Source organism: Heloderma suspectum, chromosome 5, assembly GCF_057233095.1.
Source record: "Heloderma suspectum isolate Gila_16-S chromosome 5, 16-S_ref, whole genome shotgun sequence".
Classification (NCBI taxonomy): domain Eukaryota; kingdom Metazoa; phylum Chordata; class Lepidosauria; order Squamata; family Helodermatidae; genus Heloderma; species Heloderma suspectum.
In genome coordinates this window covers 6,846,366-6,864,484 of record NC_139462.1, presented here as the reverse complement: position 1 = coordinate 6,864,484, position 18,119 = coordinate 6,846,366, and the positions used below count along the sequence as shown (strand labels likewise).

Genomic DNA, 18,119 nt, shown 5'->3' with positions numbered 1-18,119 from the left:
AATTAAGGCATGGATCACTGTGACCAGATCTGCCTTCTCCAGGAAGGGGCACAACTGTTGCACCAGTCAAAGCTGGGCAAAGGCCCTCCTGGCCACAGCAGCTACCTGACCCCTCCAGGAGCAATGCTGGGCCCAGAAGCACCCTCAAACTGAACCTGATCCTTCAGAGGGAGTGCCACCCCATCCAGCATAGGTTGCACCTCCAACCCTACATTAGCTTCCCTACTGACCAACAGCAGCTCTGTCTTGTCTGGATTGAGCCTCAACATGTATGGATTGAGCCTCAACATGTTAAGGCTCAACATGTTTGGGACTTCCATAGCTTCCTTGGCAACAGCTGACAAAGAGAGGTAGAGCTGGATAGCATCAGCATAGTGGTGAGAACCAACCCCAAACTCCAGATGATGTCTCCCACTGGCTTCATGTAGATGTTAAGCAGCATAAGGGATAAAATAGAGCCCTGAACAATCCCATAGACCAAAGTGAACACACATTATGGGTGCACGCAGCCAGGTAGGATTAGAACCACAGCAACCCTGTGCCTCCAAGTCCCAGTCTAGCCAAATGCCCCAGAAGGGTTCCATGGTTGATGGTACTGAACGTCACTGAGAGGTCCACCAGAACCAACAGGGATGCAGTCCCCTTGACTAGTTCCCAGTGTGGGTTGAATCAAGGCTGTTTCAGTCCCCAAACTCAATCTGAACCCATATTGGAAAGATCTACATAATCAGCTTAATCCAAGAAAGTCTGGAGTTTGCCACCGTTTGCTCTAGGACCTTGCCTAGAAAAGGAAACTGGCCCATAGTTATCTAGGGTGGTGGGATCCAACTGTGGGTTTTTTGTTAAATGGCCTTACCGCAGCTTTCTTCTTCGTCTTCTTTGTCTTCTTCTTTGCAAACTGTTTGCAGGTGGTATGGCTGACTCTGAACATGCTGGACTGCCTGTGAGCAACCTCCAGGTCTAAACTTCTTAGCCTTATACACCTGTTCATTCTCCTGCATAGAGAACTGTATGAGGGCGTTGTTGGGAAGTGTAGTCATACATGGCTATTTTTTATAGTGGCATTGGTGGACATTTATACAGCTCAATGTACAAGGAAAAAATTGTACATGCTACTCCCCGGGACATTACAAAACCATTACTTGTTTAAAATTTATCAGTTCTTTCCCTTGTAAAAGGTTTTGAAACTCTCTTTGTCTCAGCCTTTAAAAGTGAAGGGTGAGCAAAAACTTAACTGTCCTTTGGTTAAAAATTGGTGGGACTACTAGGGACCAGATAAAAGGCCAGTTTGGGCTTGTGGGCCACCGGCAGGCAGTGCTCCTGCCCCTTTTTCGTAGAAGAAGTAGAAATTCCAGCTGGAGCAGATCCTAAGAAGAGCCCAGACCAAAGTCTTATCTACTCCAGTGTTCTGTTCCCACAGTGGCCAACTAGATGCCCATGGGATGGCCACAAGCAGGACATCTGTGCAATAGCACCCTCCAGCTCACGTTCCCAGCAACTGGCATACAGAGGCATACTGCCATTGATTCCAATAAGTATTTCTTTATTAGATTTGTATAACACCCAACTGGCCAATGCTCTCAGGGCGGTTTACAGTAATAATATGTAGCCATCGTGATTAGTAGCCATTGATAGCTGTATCCTCTATGAATTTGTCTGATCTCCCTTTAAAGTCATCCAAATGGTGGCTCCATCTTGTGGAAGTGAATTCCCATAGTTTAACAATGTGCTTCTCACATATACGTGTGCAAGAAGCTGCATCTGTCCAAATCCCCTCCCCCAATACACCCACTAAAGTTAGAGGAGCTCTCCTGATGCAAAGGAAGATAGGTCTTTCGAGGCACCAAGTATCCATCTTTGCTTTAGAGTCTGACTAGAGCTCCAGCTACCAAGAGCGTTTGGTTCCCATGTTGATAATTTGGTGTATTCTGTGTGTACATACTTTTCTGAAACCATGTCATGCATTTGACAAAACTGGCTGTGAAGCTAATGTCCCTCTTCAGATGAATGGCATACACACAGAGGAGAGGGCAGGGTCTCTCAACCTGTCCACATTTAGGGGAATTTATGCAGGGAGCCAGGGTGCTTACAGCTTTATTCACGTAGGATTCTCCCCACACAATCCAGAACCCTAATTGTTTCAAGGGCTCTGGGTGGTATGGAGAGAACACTGTATGCTGAAAACTAGTGAGCACAGAGGCTCTTGTTCAACTGAATGTGCATAGACACACACACACACACCTGCCCCCAATCAATATAGGTCAAGTCCCCATCGCCAATCCATATGTTTTCTGAAGAGGAAATTGCACAATAAACACAATAAAACATCCTCTAGAAGAATAGCCATATTAGTCTGCTGCAGCAAAAAAAAAACAACAAGGAGTGTTACGGTACCACAAGACTCTTTGTTGTTTTTCCAATAAAACACAATACCCAGTCCAAGACTTGGCAATGCCGCAGCAAAAATGAATTGATTAACCAACCAGACAAATGCCAAAGCACACATGGAACTATGGATCCAAATGTTCCTGAATAAGTGAGGGAAACCCAGAAATAGTATTTGCTGCTTCCCCTCCCCACCTCCAAGCCTGCTTTGTTATTACATTTATATCCCACCTTTCCCTCTCCAAGGAGCTCAGGATAGTGTGCCTGCTCCCTCTGCTCCCATATTATCATCACCACAACCCTTCGAGGTAGGTTAGACTGAGAGAGACATGCATCCTGGTTCTCTCTAGTCTTAGACAGGTACACTGGCTATTCTACCACGTTGGAAGTTTGTCCAAAATTTCACATCTTAGCTGAATACACAGGGTTGTGCTGGGCGTAAACCCCAGACCCGCCAAAAGCTGTTGGTGTGCCCACCCGTAGACCCACTTGGCTCTTCTTCCTGATTTGGAAAGTTCCACCTTCAGGCCCTGCTCAGGTGCCAGAATGCTTTATTTGGTTCATTCCTTGCACAGGAAGTGCTTAAACTGACTACACAGATTTTGTGAAATGGAAACCAAATTGTCAGAGGTTTTCCCCCCTTTCTTTCTTATAATCACTCTGACACCGGAAGTTTTCGTGTTCGTCAGCTGTGCCGGCCTCTCTCTGCAGAAGACACTCTTTGCTGACAGGAGTATGTGTGTTTTGTTACACTTCAACGCAGACGAGTCTGTATTCTGACACTGGAAATACCGTGCCCAAATGATACGCAAGCGCGTGCAGATAAGCCTTGGTCCACAGAAGACTCTTTGGACTCTCTCCAGAGGTAAACAAACTGGTTCTTCCTTTTTTTTCTCCCCCAGCCCCCACTCCCATGCTCTTTGTTGAAATGTTTTCAGCCAGCCAGGATGTGGTTGGTTTGTTTCCTGTTGGTTAATCAACAAGGGAGTTAAAACTCTGTAGACAGAATAGGGTCAGTTTCATAAATTCCTTTGTCATTTAAAGCCTATCCTGGAGGGCTCACTAATTATTCTAATTCATGCTTGTATCAGTGTCCACAAGGAGAGGGTCAGGAGAGGTCTGTATATCTCAAAAAGCTAGCGTACCCAAACCATATGAAGGTCTGGTCCACTTCACCCAGTCTTGGCCTTTCTGACTGGTAGTGTCTCCCTGGAGCCCAAGGTGAGGGTCTTTCCCAAGTCTTCTACCTGGGATCTTTTCCACTAGAGATACTGGAGAGTGAACCCTATTTGTTGTTGTTTAATTTCGAAAAAGCAGTGCTATCCACTTTTTTGCCTTAATATGGGGTGCTTGGCGTGACTCACAACTTGCTTGGAGATGGAAGTGGTTGCTTCCCCTGAAGGGGAACAAGAGGGCATGGCATGGGACCAATTTGCAGATGACACAAAATTGGGCAGGATAGCTAATACCTTGGAAGACAGAAGCAAAATTCAAAGTGATCTCTTGATAGGCTGGAGTGCTGGGCAGAAAACAACAGAATTGTATCAAATAGAGATAAATGCCAAGTTCTGCACCTAGGAAAAAGAAACTAAATGCACAGTTACAAGATCAGGGATACTTGGCTCAACAACAATACAAGCAAGAAGAATCTTGAAATTGTTGTAGATCATAAGCTGAATATGAGCCAACAGTGTGATGTGGCTGCAAAAAAGGCAAATGTTATTTTGGGCTGCATTAATAGAAGAGTCACTTCCAATTCCCGGGAAATACTAGTTCCCCTTTACTCAGCACTGCTTAGGCCTCATCTGGAGTACTGTGTCCCGTTCTGGGCACCGCATTTTAACAAGGATGCAGACAAACTGGAGAGAGTTCAGAGGAGGGCAAGGAAGATGATCAGGGGACTGGAAACAAAGCCCTAGGAGGAGAGACTGAAAGAACTGGGCATGTTTAGCCTTGAGAAGAGAAGACTGAGGGGAGACAGGATAGTGTTCTTCAAGTCCTTGAAAGGCTGTCATAGAGAGGAAGGCCAGGATCTCTTCTTGATCATCCCAGAATGCAGGACACGGAATAATGGGCTCAAGTCACAGGAAGCCAGATTCTGGCTGTACATCAGAAAATCTTCCTGACTGTTATAGCAATATGACAATGGAACCCATGACCTAGAGTGGTGGTGGACTCTCCCATGCTGGAGGCATTCAAGACGAGGCTGGACAGCCATCTGTCAGGGATGTTCTGACTTAGATTCCTGCATTGAGCAGGGGGTTGGACTTGATGGTCTTGGAGGCCCTGTCCAACCCCACTATTCTATGATCCTGTGTGTGTGTGTGCGCGCAATGTGTGTGCATATGTGGAATATGGAAATGAAAGTTTGAATTAAAACATTTTCCAATGCAAATTCAGGTAATTTTTATATGGTAATTTGCAAGGGAAAAGTTTCTGATGCCCTCGAGAGTGGCCTAATTTAGCATATTTATTTCACTTGAATTCTTTGGTAAACAACAATGCTTTTTTGTTGTTGTTGTTGTTCAGTCGTTCAGTCGTGTCCGACTCTTCGTGACCCCATGGACCATAGCACGCCAGGCCTTCCTGTCCTGCGCTCTCTCCCGGAGCGTGCTCAAGTTCATATTCATTGCATCCGTGATGCTATCTAGCCATCTCATCCTCTGCCGTCCCCTTCTCCTTTTGCCTTCAGTCTTTCCCAGCATCAGGGTCTTTTCCAGGGAGTTTTCTCTTCGCATTAGGTGGCCAAAATATTGGAGCTTCAGCTTCATTATCTGTCCTTCCAATGAGCACTCAGGGTTGATTTCCTTTAGGATGGACTGATTTGACCTCCTTGCACTCCAGGGCACTCGTAAGAGTCTTCTCCAGCACCACAGTTCGAAAGCATCAATTCTTCGGCGCTCAGCCTTCCTTATAGTCCAGCTCTCACAGGCATACATTACTACTGGGAAAACCATAGCTTTGATTAGACGGACCTTTGTCGGCAAGGTGATGTCTCTGCTTCTTACTATGCTGTCTAGGTTGGCCATAGCTTTCCTCCCAAGGAGCAAGCGTCTTTTAATTTCATGGCTACAGTCACCGTCTGCGGTGATCTTGGAGCCCAAGAAAGTAAAATCTGTCACTGCTTCCATTTCTTCCCCTTCTATATGCCAGGAAGTGATGGGGCCAGATGCCATGATCTTCGTTTTTTTAATGTTGAGTTTCAAACCAGCTTTTGCACTCTCCTCTTTCACCCTCAACAAGAGGCTCTTGAGATCCTCTTCGCTTTCTGCCATTAGGGTGGTATCGTCTGCATATCGGAGATTGTTGATAATTCTCCCAGCAATCTTAATTCCGACCTCTGATTCCTCCAACCCGGCATTTCTCATGATGTACTCTGCATATAAGTTAAATAAGCAGGGTGACAATATGCAGCCTTGTCGTACTCCTTTCCCAATTTTGAACCAATCGGTTGTTCCATGTCTGGTTCTGACTGTTGCTTCTTGACCCTCGTACAGGTTTCTCAGGAGACAGGTAAGGTGGTCTGGTACTCCCATCACTTTCAGAATTTGCCACAGTTTGTTGTGATCCACACAATCAAAGGCTTTAGCGTAGTCAATGAAGCAGAAATAGACGTTTTTCTGGAATTCTCTTGCTTTCTCCATGATGCAGCGAATGTTGGCGATTTGATCTCTAGTTCCTCTGCCTCTTCGAAACCCAGCTTGTACTTCCGGTAGTTCTCGGTTCGCATACTGCTGAAGCCTAGCTTGTAGGATTTTGAGCATCACCTTGCTGGCATGTGAAATGAGCGCAATGGTGCGGTAGTTTGAACACTCTTTGGCGTTGCCCTTCTTTGGAATTGGAATGTAAACTGACCTTTTCCAGTCCTGTGGCCACTGTTGAGTGTTCCAGATTTGTTGGCATATTGAATGCAGCACTTTAACAGCATCATCTTTTAGGATTTTAAATAGCTCGGCTGGAATACTGTCATCTCCGCTAGCTTTGTTGTTACTAATGCTTCCTAAGGCCCACTTGACTTCACTCTCGAGGATGTCCGGCTCAAGTTCAGTGACCGCACTATCATGGCTATCAGGGACATTCAGATCTTTCCTGTATAGTTCTTCTGTGTATTCTTGCCACCTCTTCTTAATCTCATCTGCTTCTGTTAGGTCCCTGCCTTCTTTGTCCTTGATCATGCCCGTCTTCGCACAAAACGTTCCCTTGAGATCTCCAATTTTCTTGAAGAGATCTCTAGTCTTTCCCATTCTGTTGTTTTCCTCAATTTCTTTGCATTGTTCATTTAAGAAGGCCTTCTTGTCTCTCCTTGCTATTCTCTGGAACTCTGCATTCAGTTGGGTATATCTTCCCCTTTCTCCCTTGCTTTTCGCTTCCCTTCTTTCGTGAGCTACTTGTAAAGCCTCATCAGACAGCCACTTGGCTTTCTTGCATTTCTTTTTCTTTGGGATGGATTTCGTTGCTGCCTCCTGAACAATGTTACGGACCTCCGTCCATAGTTCCTCAGGCACTCTGTCTATCAGGTCTAATCCCTGAAATCTATTCCTCACCTCCACTGTATATTCATCAGGGATATGATTTAGGTCATACCTGAATGGTTTAGTGGTTTTCCCGACGTTCTTCAATTTAAGCCGAAATTTTGCAAGAAGCAGCTCATGATCTGAGCCACAGTCAGCTCCAGGTCTTGTTTTTACTGACTGTATGGAGCTTCTCCATCTTTGGCTGCAAAGGACATAATCAATCTGATTTCGATATTGACCATCTGGTGATGTCCATGTGTAGAGTCGCCTCTTGTGCTGTTGGAAAAGAGTGTTTGCTATGATCAGCATGTTCTCTTGGCAAAACTCTATTAGCTTTTGTCCTGCTTCATTTTGTACACCAAGGCCATGCCTGCCTGTTATCCCGGTGATTTCTTGACTTCCTACTTTAGCATTCCAATCCCCTATGATGAAGAGGACATCTTTTTTTGGTGTTAGTTCTAGAAGGTGTTGTAGGTCTTCATAGAACCGATCAACCTCAGCTTCTTCGGCTTTTTGTACCCCGTGTTAACTATTTTTGTCTCAATACACCACAAGTATTTGGCCTGATATATTTGATGGGGGAAATTAAAGCACATTTAATGTAATTGAATGTTATGTAGACATATTTATTGGAATACCTGTAAAAACTTAAAGACAATAGCATGCATTTCCTTTGCATTGTTTACATTTAAGAAAAAAACCAAAGGTACTGAAAACTGTTGACACACCGATAAATCTGAGTAGCCTAAAGAACTCGGCACACGTTGACAACCAGTCATCTACAATGTTGAAAGTGCCAGGCTGGTATAATATTGTATTTGCAATTAGCAAATTAATTATTACTAATGAACTTATGAAATGGAAACTTTTCTGTGGAATCATAAATCACTGGTAAACTTTCCATTTTGGACCATGTTCCACCCCCATCACTGCTCAGAATAGCCCTCTGGTAAAACTAGCCGCCAGCCTGGACTCAAAGCCAATGTTGGGTTATATGGGTGGGTCTTCTTTTACTCAGAACGGCTTTCTCCTTAAATTCCTTCTGGCATGCTCATAACAGCGTATCTCGGGATGACCTTGTTTTGTATCTTGTATGCCCTTTGAGGACAGCATGTTCTAGCTTTTTTAGTTGAAGAGCGGGGTTAAAATGGTGAGAATAAATAATAATAAATAAGTGGCCCATGGACAGCTCAGGCCTTGGCATCAGCAGCGCAAGATAGATATGGGGCATGTGCTAGGGCTGTAGTGGTCCTCTATCTTCTTCCCACACCTCAGCAGCGGCCCTTTGTTTGACCAGCGAACGGAGAGATTGTCACTCGCAACTGATGTTGAGCCTCCTCCTATGCATGAAGTTCTGTGAGCTGGCATACTGATCCAAGGACGGCATTAGAAGGCGCAGTCTGTCATGTATTTATTTATTGCATTTCTATACTGCCCAATAGCCAAAGTTCATTGGAATAAAGCAGCACCTCCTCCTGGGGTCTCTTTTTGTACTGTTATGGGAAGATGACAGTGCAGCCGTGCCACATTTATCTCTGAATGTTCTCTTCCTCTGCCCTCTCTATGTGTTCTGGGCATATTCAGGAGCAAAATGGAACACAGCTTTTTGCCTGAGCTCCTGGACGGCCACTGCCCGCCCACATGTACCTGCAGTATCACAAAGTGGTGAGGGTGGTAGATCTGAAAAACTGCTTGCCTACAAGGGTATTACACAACCCAAGGCAGTGGTAAGTAAACACTTGCAAGGCTACGTTAAAAGTATTTTCATCGTGATTTTTACAAAGAACCCCCCAATTCTGCTGTTTGGGGGGAAAGGAGCCTGTATCTGGAAGGGGGTTGAGGGGGTTGGACTTGGAGAAGAGCAAAAAAGCAAGTTCCATAGGACATTGAGGCCTTGCAAATCTCAAGTGGAGCTGCAGATGTCTTGCATATAACTTCTAGCCAGCCATTGTGTTCTTAATTCCTCAGTGTTAACATTTGCAAGTTTCAGATCTTGCCTCAGGACACAGAAGCCCCCCTCCGCCCGAAATATTTTACACTGATTTCTAACCTTGTTTAAATGGAAGGAAAAATAACAAATTCAGTGACTTCTAAAGTTTTTAGACCCTAAATACCCAATATTGTGTAAGCCCGCATGCCTACATGACTCCTACTTTCACCTTTAAAGCAATCACCAAAATCCCCCTGGCTATCTTGCTCACCTGGAGCTGATATTCAGAGATATGCGCCCATCAGCGCCCATCCTTTCCTCACATCAGGAAGGAAAGGAGCCCATTGTCTCCTTTCTTCCATTAACATCTGCCATCTAAAAATCCGTTTTCCAACATCCATGAACAATCTTAAAAGAAAGACTTGTCTTGTTTTATTTTGATTACTAAATCCTGAGTAGGGATAAAAACAGCAACCCGGATTCATAGATCACACAGAGAGGGGGAGAAGGAAATCGGATTCCTTCCATCACCCCACCCCACCCCACCCCTTTTCCTCCTCTCTGTCTTTCCTTCTTTTGCAGAGAAGGAGCCCAACAGAGCTTCCCACCACTTCATGTCAGCAGATACACAGGGGTAAATCTTTGCATTATCTTGTATTTTCCTTCTAAGTGGTCTATACTCCAACTATTCTCTTTTCCTCCTTTTTTCCCTTAATATTCCATCCCATTCCAAACCCCCAAATCCCTTGGCTTTGGTGCTCCCTGTTGCTCTTTTACACCTCTCCACCAGTTTGCTCCGAAACCCCATGAATTTGCTCTAATCCTCTTGTCCAATACTCTCTCACAATCACCCCAATCTGTTTCTTTTCCCATTCAAATTAACCCAAGATGAAACTTCTTTCTCTTCCCCTTCTCCCTGATCAGCCCCCCGTCCGCGCGCGCGCGCGCGCACACACACACACACACCCCCCTTGCTAGAAATTAAAACTCTTCTTGTTTGAACACAAACACGCGCACACACAATTTTGTATGCATCCCCATGTGCCTAGCTTCACTATTGACTTTAAATGCTTGTTATCTTTAGCCCTCTCAGTGTCAATGTATGATTCTAATTCCCCAGATGTGTGTATAGTTCTAATTCCCCTGATGTGTGATTTCAATTCATTTTAAATTCTTCTTTAATAAAACAAATAATTGCTTTCAAAGATCTTCTTCTCCCAGCTTTTGGGGGTATCAGGCTTTCCTAAGCTCCCAGAGTTCAACACAAAATGATCCCTCATGTATGTGTTTGGTTTACATGTATGTGATATGCACATTCCTGTAATTTAAAGCATTCTTCATACCATGATACTTGATATCAGTGTAATGCTTGTGGGCATTTGGAGCACTTCATATAAAATGTTCAGTAATCCTCACAACCATCCTGTAAGGTAGCCGAGTGGTATCATTCCCGCATTACTCAGTGGCTGTGAGCTTTTGGCTTGCTTAGGGTCACTTAGTTATGAAGCTGCTTTGGGTCTGTCTTTGATGGAGAAAAGCAGGATATAAATTTATTAAACAGAATAGTGAGTCCATGGCAGCAGTGAGATTCAACCCGAGGCCTTCCTGACTCATAGCTCACTCCCTTGGCCACAACACTAGATTTTGCCAATAAAAGAGGAGCGTCATCGCTGGGTGAAGGAATGTATTTGTTCATTTGGAATTGGGAGACTATGCTTTATATTATATCTGCTTTTGTCCAAATCAAGACGGAATATGTCTTGATCTTTTATTTTAATTAGGAACCATTAGTCCAGTGCAACAAACCTTGAGCCAGAATTTTGTTCATAAGCCGCCAGGTCTGTGTTTTGGCTTGGATAGAAGGGCAGAGACTCTTTCCTCCTTGGTGCTGAAATGTGAAAGACAGATTAATAGGTTTTGCCTTGATGGCTAAGCGAAGTAGAATCACAGAATCATAGAATAATAGGGTTGGAAGGGCCCAATAAGACCATCGCATCCAACGCCCTGCTCAATGCAGGAATCCATGTCAGAGCATCCCTGACAGATGGCTGTCCAGCCTCATCTTGAATGCCTCCAGTGTGGGAGAGCCCACCGCCTCCCTAGGTAATTGGTTCCACTGTCGTATTGTTGCCCTCCTCTGAACCCCCTCCAGCTTGTCTGCATCCTTCTTAAAGTGCGGTGCCCAGAACTGGACACAGTACTCAAGATGAGGCCTCACCAGTGCTGAGTAGAGGGGAAATGGTACTTCCCAGGATTTGGAAGCTATACTTCTATTAATGCAGCCCAAAAGAGCATTTGCCTTTTTTGCAGCCACATCACATTGTTGGCTCATCTTCAGCTTGTGATCTACAACAATTCCAAGATCCTTCTCGCTTGTAGTGTTGTTGAGTCACGTATCCCCCATCTTGTAACTGTGTATTTGGTTTCTTTTTCCTAGGTGCAGAACTTGGCATTTATCCCTATTAAATTTCATTCTGTTGTTTTCTGCCCAGTCTATCAAGATCACTTTGAATTTTGTTTCTGTCTTCCAAGGTATTAGCTATCCCACCCACCCAATTTTGTGACATCTGCAGATTTGATCAGCATTCTGGACTTCCGGTAAGGAGCCATGTTGTCCTGGGAGTGACATGGGGGCTCTGCAGGTTGCTTTTTTCAAACAGCTGTGAAAAGGTTGAGAAACTTCCCCCCCCCCCTGGAAAATAAAGGGGAAGCCTACAGTGCCATCCGGATGAAATCTTAGAACAGCTGCTTTTGTGGAGGATGCAAAGGGGCTCAAAACTAAGGTTAGTTGCCAGAGTTAATCATCTACTGAAACACTGTTTTGAAACTCTTAATTAACTAAGAGACTACAAGGACAGATGAGCTCCAGTCTTAGTCAGTATTTGGAAACTTAAGCTACCAGCAAGCCCCACTTGCACAGCAAAAAGCGGAAGTACAGCAGTTGTATAAATCTAACCTGAATTAAAATCAAGGAGTTGCAGACTATTACAAAACAAATTTAGCTCAAGAGGTTCTTTCAAAGAAAGGAGAGAAAAAAGAGAGTACTAAGACTGTTTACATTTTTAAATAAGTATTATAGCCTATTTAACTTTCTATTTCTTTAAATCATTGTTTGAAGGTTTTGTTTGAATTTATATGGCTGAAAGCTATGTTTTTGTCCAGTTGCTATTTTCTTCTGCATGACCTTGAGAAAGCGAGGAAGTCAAAATAAATAAATCTTTGGCAGAAAGCCTGGAATAGGCTGGAATAATATAGACTTGTGGGCTGACGACCTGAAATTTACTAAAGAAGGAGTATTGCTGACACCTGTTGGATGCTAAAAAATCAGCAGCTTATGAACAATCTTTCTTCTTTTTATGTTCTCTTTTTTTTCTCCTTTTGATACTGAGATAGATCTTTTTTGATATTGGAGGATTAATAACTTATTGGATATCCAGATAAATGAATGTATAAAGGAAGTAATGAAGAAGACAATTGAATGAGTGCTATGAATTTGGATAAACCAGCAAAGGGTATCAGAACAACTCATAGAAGGGCAAATGCCTACAGAACAATTAAGTAGAAATACTAAATCCAGGAAAGGCTCTTTAAAAGAGACTCCGACGGGAGCTACGAAATTATCGGTGAGAACAACATCTATAAGCAAGGAAGAGGTACCTGAGCAGAAGGAAGATATACAAACGATGGCCTTGGATGAACAAACACAGAATATTATAGATGCTATAAGCAAAAAGATGGAGGCTTTTGAACTACGCATAAAACAAAGGATGGGCACTTTTGAACAACGCATAGAAAAATGGATGGGGAGGCAACTATTGGAAGTGAAGGAGGAGATTAAAGATACAAAGGAAGAATTGAGACAAGAAATTAAGAAATTAGATGATGCATTAAATCAAAGAACAGAAGAGTTTAAAATAATGACAAAAGGCCAATCTACACTTACTTTTTTTCCACTTCCAATAAGGTTTCACCGCCCGTCTTTCACACTACGCAGGACCTCCCTTGAATTGGGACCTTAATTTCCCACTTCTGTGCTCCCGCTTTCAATACCCTGATATCCCGGTATTTCCCATTCATGTGCTCCATTCCTCCCTGTTCATTACCTTATAAGGTCGTAGTCCCCTCCCATGCTGTCCATATATGGCGGTGTTTGTATTTCCCTCCTGTCCAATCACAGCTGTAGATGCCCCGCTCTGGTCTTCCTGCTACTGATAGCATAGCTTCCTTAGCACTGGAAGTTCTATCACCAACCAGCAGAGAACTAGAGGTGCTGGCTCTTATCTGATCTGCGCAGCTCAGCTGGGTCAGCCCTGGTCAGAATTTTGGATGGGACACTGCGAGGGAATCAGGCTTCCTGCACTGGGCAGGGGCTTGTTCTCTCCCTTCAAATGACATTAACGTTTACCTCCTTCTATCCCCAGCTTTGGCTTTTTTAAAAACAAAATTAAGGATCACAACTGAGTGCCTTCCCCCACCCGTCCCCCCCATTCTAGCTTAACTGGTGCTGTAATGGTTTCTCGCAGCCCCAATCCTGGGCACTCACTTACTCAGGAGTAAGCCACATTGAACTCAATGGAACTTACTACTGAGTAGACATAAGCTCACCCTGTAAGTGATTTTTTTTTTAATTAAGGCATTAACTTCGAATTTTCAGATCTTCAAATCTTCAAAGTTTAGGCTTTCTCCAGCCTGATTTCCCCATGCATAAGCATAAATTTCTTCACTGGGTAGTCTTCGAAGATGCAAGCAGCCCCCCCCCCCCAACCTGAGCATCTCCTGCCTCTGCATTTCTCAATCGGAGGGAGCAGAGGGTAAAATGCCTCCATGCAATAAAGAGAGACACCTCTGATCCCCCACCCCACCAATCTCAGAAGCAATGTCCTCTTTTGTTCCAGAGCACTCTATGGGGCTCAATGGGGCTTACTCGAGGCTTGCAGACTTACAGGGTAATCTTATGTCTGCTCAGTAGTAAGTTCCATTGAGTTCAATGTGGCTTACTCCTGAGTAAGTGAGTGCCCAGAATTGGGGCCATGAGAAAACATTACAGCACCAGTTAAGCTAGAATGGGGGGACGGGTGTGTACAGGCACTCGGTTGTGATCCTTAATTTTTTTTTTTTAAGCCAAAGCAGGGGATAGAAGGAGGTAAAAGTTAGCGTCATTTGAAGGGAGAGAACAAGCCCCTGCTCAGTGCAGGAAGCCCGATTCCCTCGCAAAATTCTGACCAGAGCTGACCCTGCTGAGCTTCCCTGACCAGACAAGAGCAGGCACCTCCAGCCATTTCCTTACTGTTGATAAAGCTTTGAGTGCTGAGGAACCTATGCAATGTCATCTCACAGTCTTCTTCGAAGCTTCGAAGAAGTTAGCAGCCCCCCCAAAACGCGAGTGCTGGGTGCCGTCGCCGCTGCCCCTCTTCCTTGCGCTGGCTGCAAAGGGCTGGTGCGGGGAAAAGAGCATCAGAAGACACCCCCCAGCCTCTCGCCCTGGCCTCCAGCAGGTGCGGGGGGGGGAGAGAAGAGGATAGGTGCCTCCTTCCCTCCATCCCTACCTGCTACAGCGGCGGCAGCAAGGGACAAGCTCTCACCGGGCTTCGAGCCCCAACAGGATGCTCGCACCATCCCTACACACACACACACACACACACACACACAGGGATAGAGGAAGAGAGGGACAGTGGGTGGGGAATCAGCAGAAACAGGGAGAGTTTCTGCTCCTCCAATGAGAGCCGCCGTCTTTAAGAGCAGGAAAACAGCGCAGCTCTCGAGTGTGAACCGAGCTCGCGCATTCGATCAAGAACCCCAACTGGGAAGATGGGTGAGTGTGGATAATCACGTTTTAATGCAAGTGCGTTTAACCCGACAGGGCCCCGACTTTGTTGCGATGGCAGGCGCAATGTAGATGGGCCCAAACAGAGTGGAAGTACTGGAAAATAATGCAGAAATTGTAACTACGGAGTTAGAACGTGAGCAGGATGCCTTAGCTTGGTTTGCGCTTAAAGACAAGGAACATTCGTTACGTTTTAGAGGGGTTGCGGAAAGTTATGGCAGCGCAGAACCTGACCTCAGAACGGAATTGGTAAAGGCTATAGCACCCTTTTTGAATAAAGAAGAGAAAATCATGGAAATGGAAATAGATCGAGCTTATAGACTGAATTTGACATATGCAAAAACAAAAGGTAATTACCCAGAGATATTATTGTCCATTTTGTAAAGAAAACTACAAGGGATTCAATTCTCCAGAAACACTATAAAACCAAACTGAAGATGGTGGGCAAAGAGATTATCGTCATGAAAGAAATTTCTGGAAGATTTTTGCGGAAAAGGAGAGCTTATGCATTTTTAACAACAGTCCTGAAACAGAAGAAGATCATGTTTAGATGGGAATTCCCAGAAGGTGTGGTCTTCTCTTACAGAGAACAGAGATATAAGCTGAACTCAGTTCAAAAAGCAAGAGAGTTCCTTCGAACTTATGGAAAAGATTCGACAGACCTACAACCTGATGTACAAGAAGAGGACAGCGCCCAGGGTACCAACAGGTGGAAATTAAGAATGTTTCTTAATCTTATATTTCTTAAAAAATGGATTACAATTTTTTAACTTGGAACATTAATGGGGCGAATGCCCCTCAAAAGAGAAAGGAAATATTTTATTATTTTAAAAAATTGAAACAAGATATAATATGCTTACAAGAAACTCATATTAAGAAGATACCAAATATTTAATTAATAAAAACAATAGGTGAAGAGTTTATAACTGCAAGCCGAAAAAAGAAAAATGGAGTAGTTTTATATATTAAGCCACATTTGGGACTGGAATTAGTATTGTCAGATTTACAAGGTCGTTTTGTGGGAGTTAAAATTACATTGAATGGTGTATCAACATTGATTTTAGGGGTTTACACACCTCATGACCACAAAGCGGAATTTTATGAGGATCTCTTATCCAAACTCGTGAATCAAAACTGTCAAAAAAAGTTAGACAGTTGGTGTTTAATGGGAGATTGGAATGGGGTGATTGCACCTCAAATTGATAGAATATCGGAGAAAAAAATAAAGAGTAATCAAGGGAAATTACCTAAAAGTTTTTTTGAATTGATGGACAATTTGGCTTTAGTAGATGTATGGAGAGATAAAAATGGAAACGCAAAAGAATATACATATTTTTCAGAAAGACATAAATCTTTTTCAAAGATTGATAAGATTATGAAAACTAAAGAGCTTGCTACAAATATTGGCAAAATACAAGTTCTACCAAGATCATTTTCGGACCATAACCCTATATCTATGTCATATGTGAAAAGAAGCACTAGTTTTAGATGGAGATTGAATGAAATGATATTTCAAAATAAAAGTATTGTGGATGACACTAAAAACAAATTGAGAGAATTTTTTTAATTGAATCTGGACAAGGGAACAAATATCCAAACAGTATGGGAGGCAAGTAAGGCCTATATGAGAGGTTATTTTATACAACAAAACACGCAACTGAAAAAGAGAAGAGAAGGTACAAAATATTCTAAAACAGATAAAGGAGAAAGAAGGATTCCTAAAGAAAAAAACAGGAAAGGCAAGCGTCCTCCGACAGATTAAATTACTCCAACAACAATTGTCGATGTTAACAGTTCAGGATATGCAAAAAAAATAAAACTTTGTAAAACAAAGGAATTTTGAATTTGCTAATAAACCAGGAAGATGGTTGGCCTATAAATTTAGAAAGGAAAAAGAAAAGAAAACGATTGTGGAAATAAGTGAAAGTGGATTAGAATTAACTGATAATGTGTCAATTCAGAAAGTCTTTCATCAATATTATTCAAATTTGTATAAAGGACATGATATCTCACTAGAATTAATGGATAAATATATTCATAAACAAAATCTACCAAAAACTACTAAGGAACAAAAACAAATGATGAATGGCCCAATAACAGCAAATGAAATGATGGAAGCAATAAAAAAAAATTAAACTGGGAAAAACTCTGGGACCAGATGGAATATCAGGATTATATTATAAGTTGTGTGAAGAAGAAATTTTACAACTGTTGAAAAATATGATGAACAGTATTTTAGAAAAGGGGGAGATACCCGAAACATGGAAAACAGCATATATAACATTAATACCTAAAGAAGGACAGGATTCAGCCTTGACAAAAAACTACAGACCAATCTCATTATTAAACAATGACTATAAGATATTTGCAACAATTCTGGCAGAAAGTCTCAAGAAAATATTGCAGGAGTTTGTATATGAGGACCAAAGTGGTTTCCTACCAAGGAGACAGATGAGAGATAATATAAGAACGGTCTTGAATGTGGTGGAATATTTGGAAAAACATCCAGAAAAACAAGCAACTCTGGTCTTTTCAGATGCAGAGAAAGCATTTGATAATCTTTGGCCTTGTAGGCCCCTTCCAACCCTACTATTCTATGACTATTCTATGATCTCAACTGGAAATTTTTAATTAAGACTTTAGAAAAATTAGACTTTGGGGAAAACTTTATAAAATGGGTGAAATCGGTATATACTGATCAAAAGGCTCAAATAATTATAAATGGCGACTTGACTAAACTTTGTGAGATACAAAGAGGAACAAGACAGGGTTGCCCATTGTCACCGCTACTGTTTATATTGGTTTTAGAATTATTGAACAGACATATAAGACAAGATGAGCGAATTACAGGAATAAAGATTAAAAACGAGAAATATAAACTGAGGGCTTTTGCAGATGACTTGGTGTTCATGTTGGAAGAACTTTTAAAGGGAATTGAAATTTTAATGAAAAAATTAAAAGAATTTGGAGCAGTGGCAGGGTTTAAAGTTAATAAACAGAAAACAAAATTTTTAACAAAGAATATGAATGTTCAAGAAAAAAAAAGTTGATGGATAAGACTGGCTTCCAAATTGAAAAGAAAGTAACATATTTGGGAGTCTTTTTGACAAATATGAATTGTATGCTTTTTCAAAATAACTATGTTAAAGTGTGGAATGAAATTAAACAAGACCTATTAAAATGGGAAAAATTACAGCTATCGCTTTTGGGAAGAATTGCAATTATTAAAATGAATGTATTACCTAGAATGTTATTTTTGTTTCAAATGATACTCATTATTACATCGGTTTTACCTATTAAGCAGTGGCAGAGAGATATAAAGAAGTTCATATGGCAAGCAAAAAAACCAAAAGTTAAAATAAAAATTTTACAAGATGCAAAGGAAAGAGGTGGCTTGGGATTACCAGATTTTAAAATTTCTCTGCCTGCTGCTTGATGTGGATGAAGGAATGGGTGATGCTGAAAA

At 42.5% G+C, this 18,119-nt stretch overlaps 1 protein-coding gene across 1 annotated transcript in view; it reads left to right on the top strand.

The window, feature by feature from the left end:
• The first annotated feature begins 3,047 nt into the window (after positions 1–3,047).
• The window catches only part of LOC146343550 (uncharacterized), a 37,666-nt gene continuing 22,594 nt past the window's right edge, over positions 3,048–18,119 (top strand). Inside the window, exon 1 of the mRNA XM_084855275.1 lies at positions 3,048–3,250. The gene's annotated coding sequence lies outside the window, so the exon portion shown is untranslated. The remainder of the gene's footprint in view (positions 3,251–18,119) is intronic.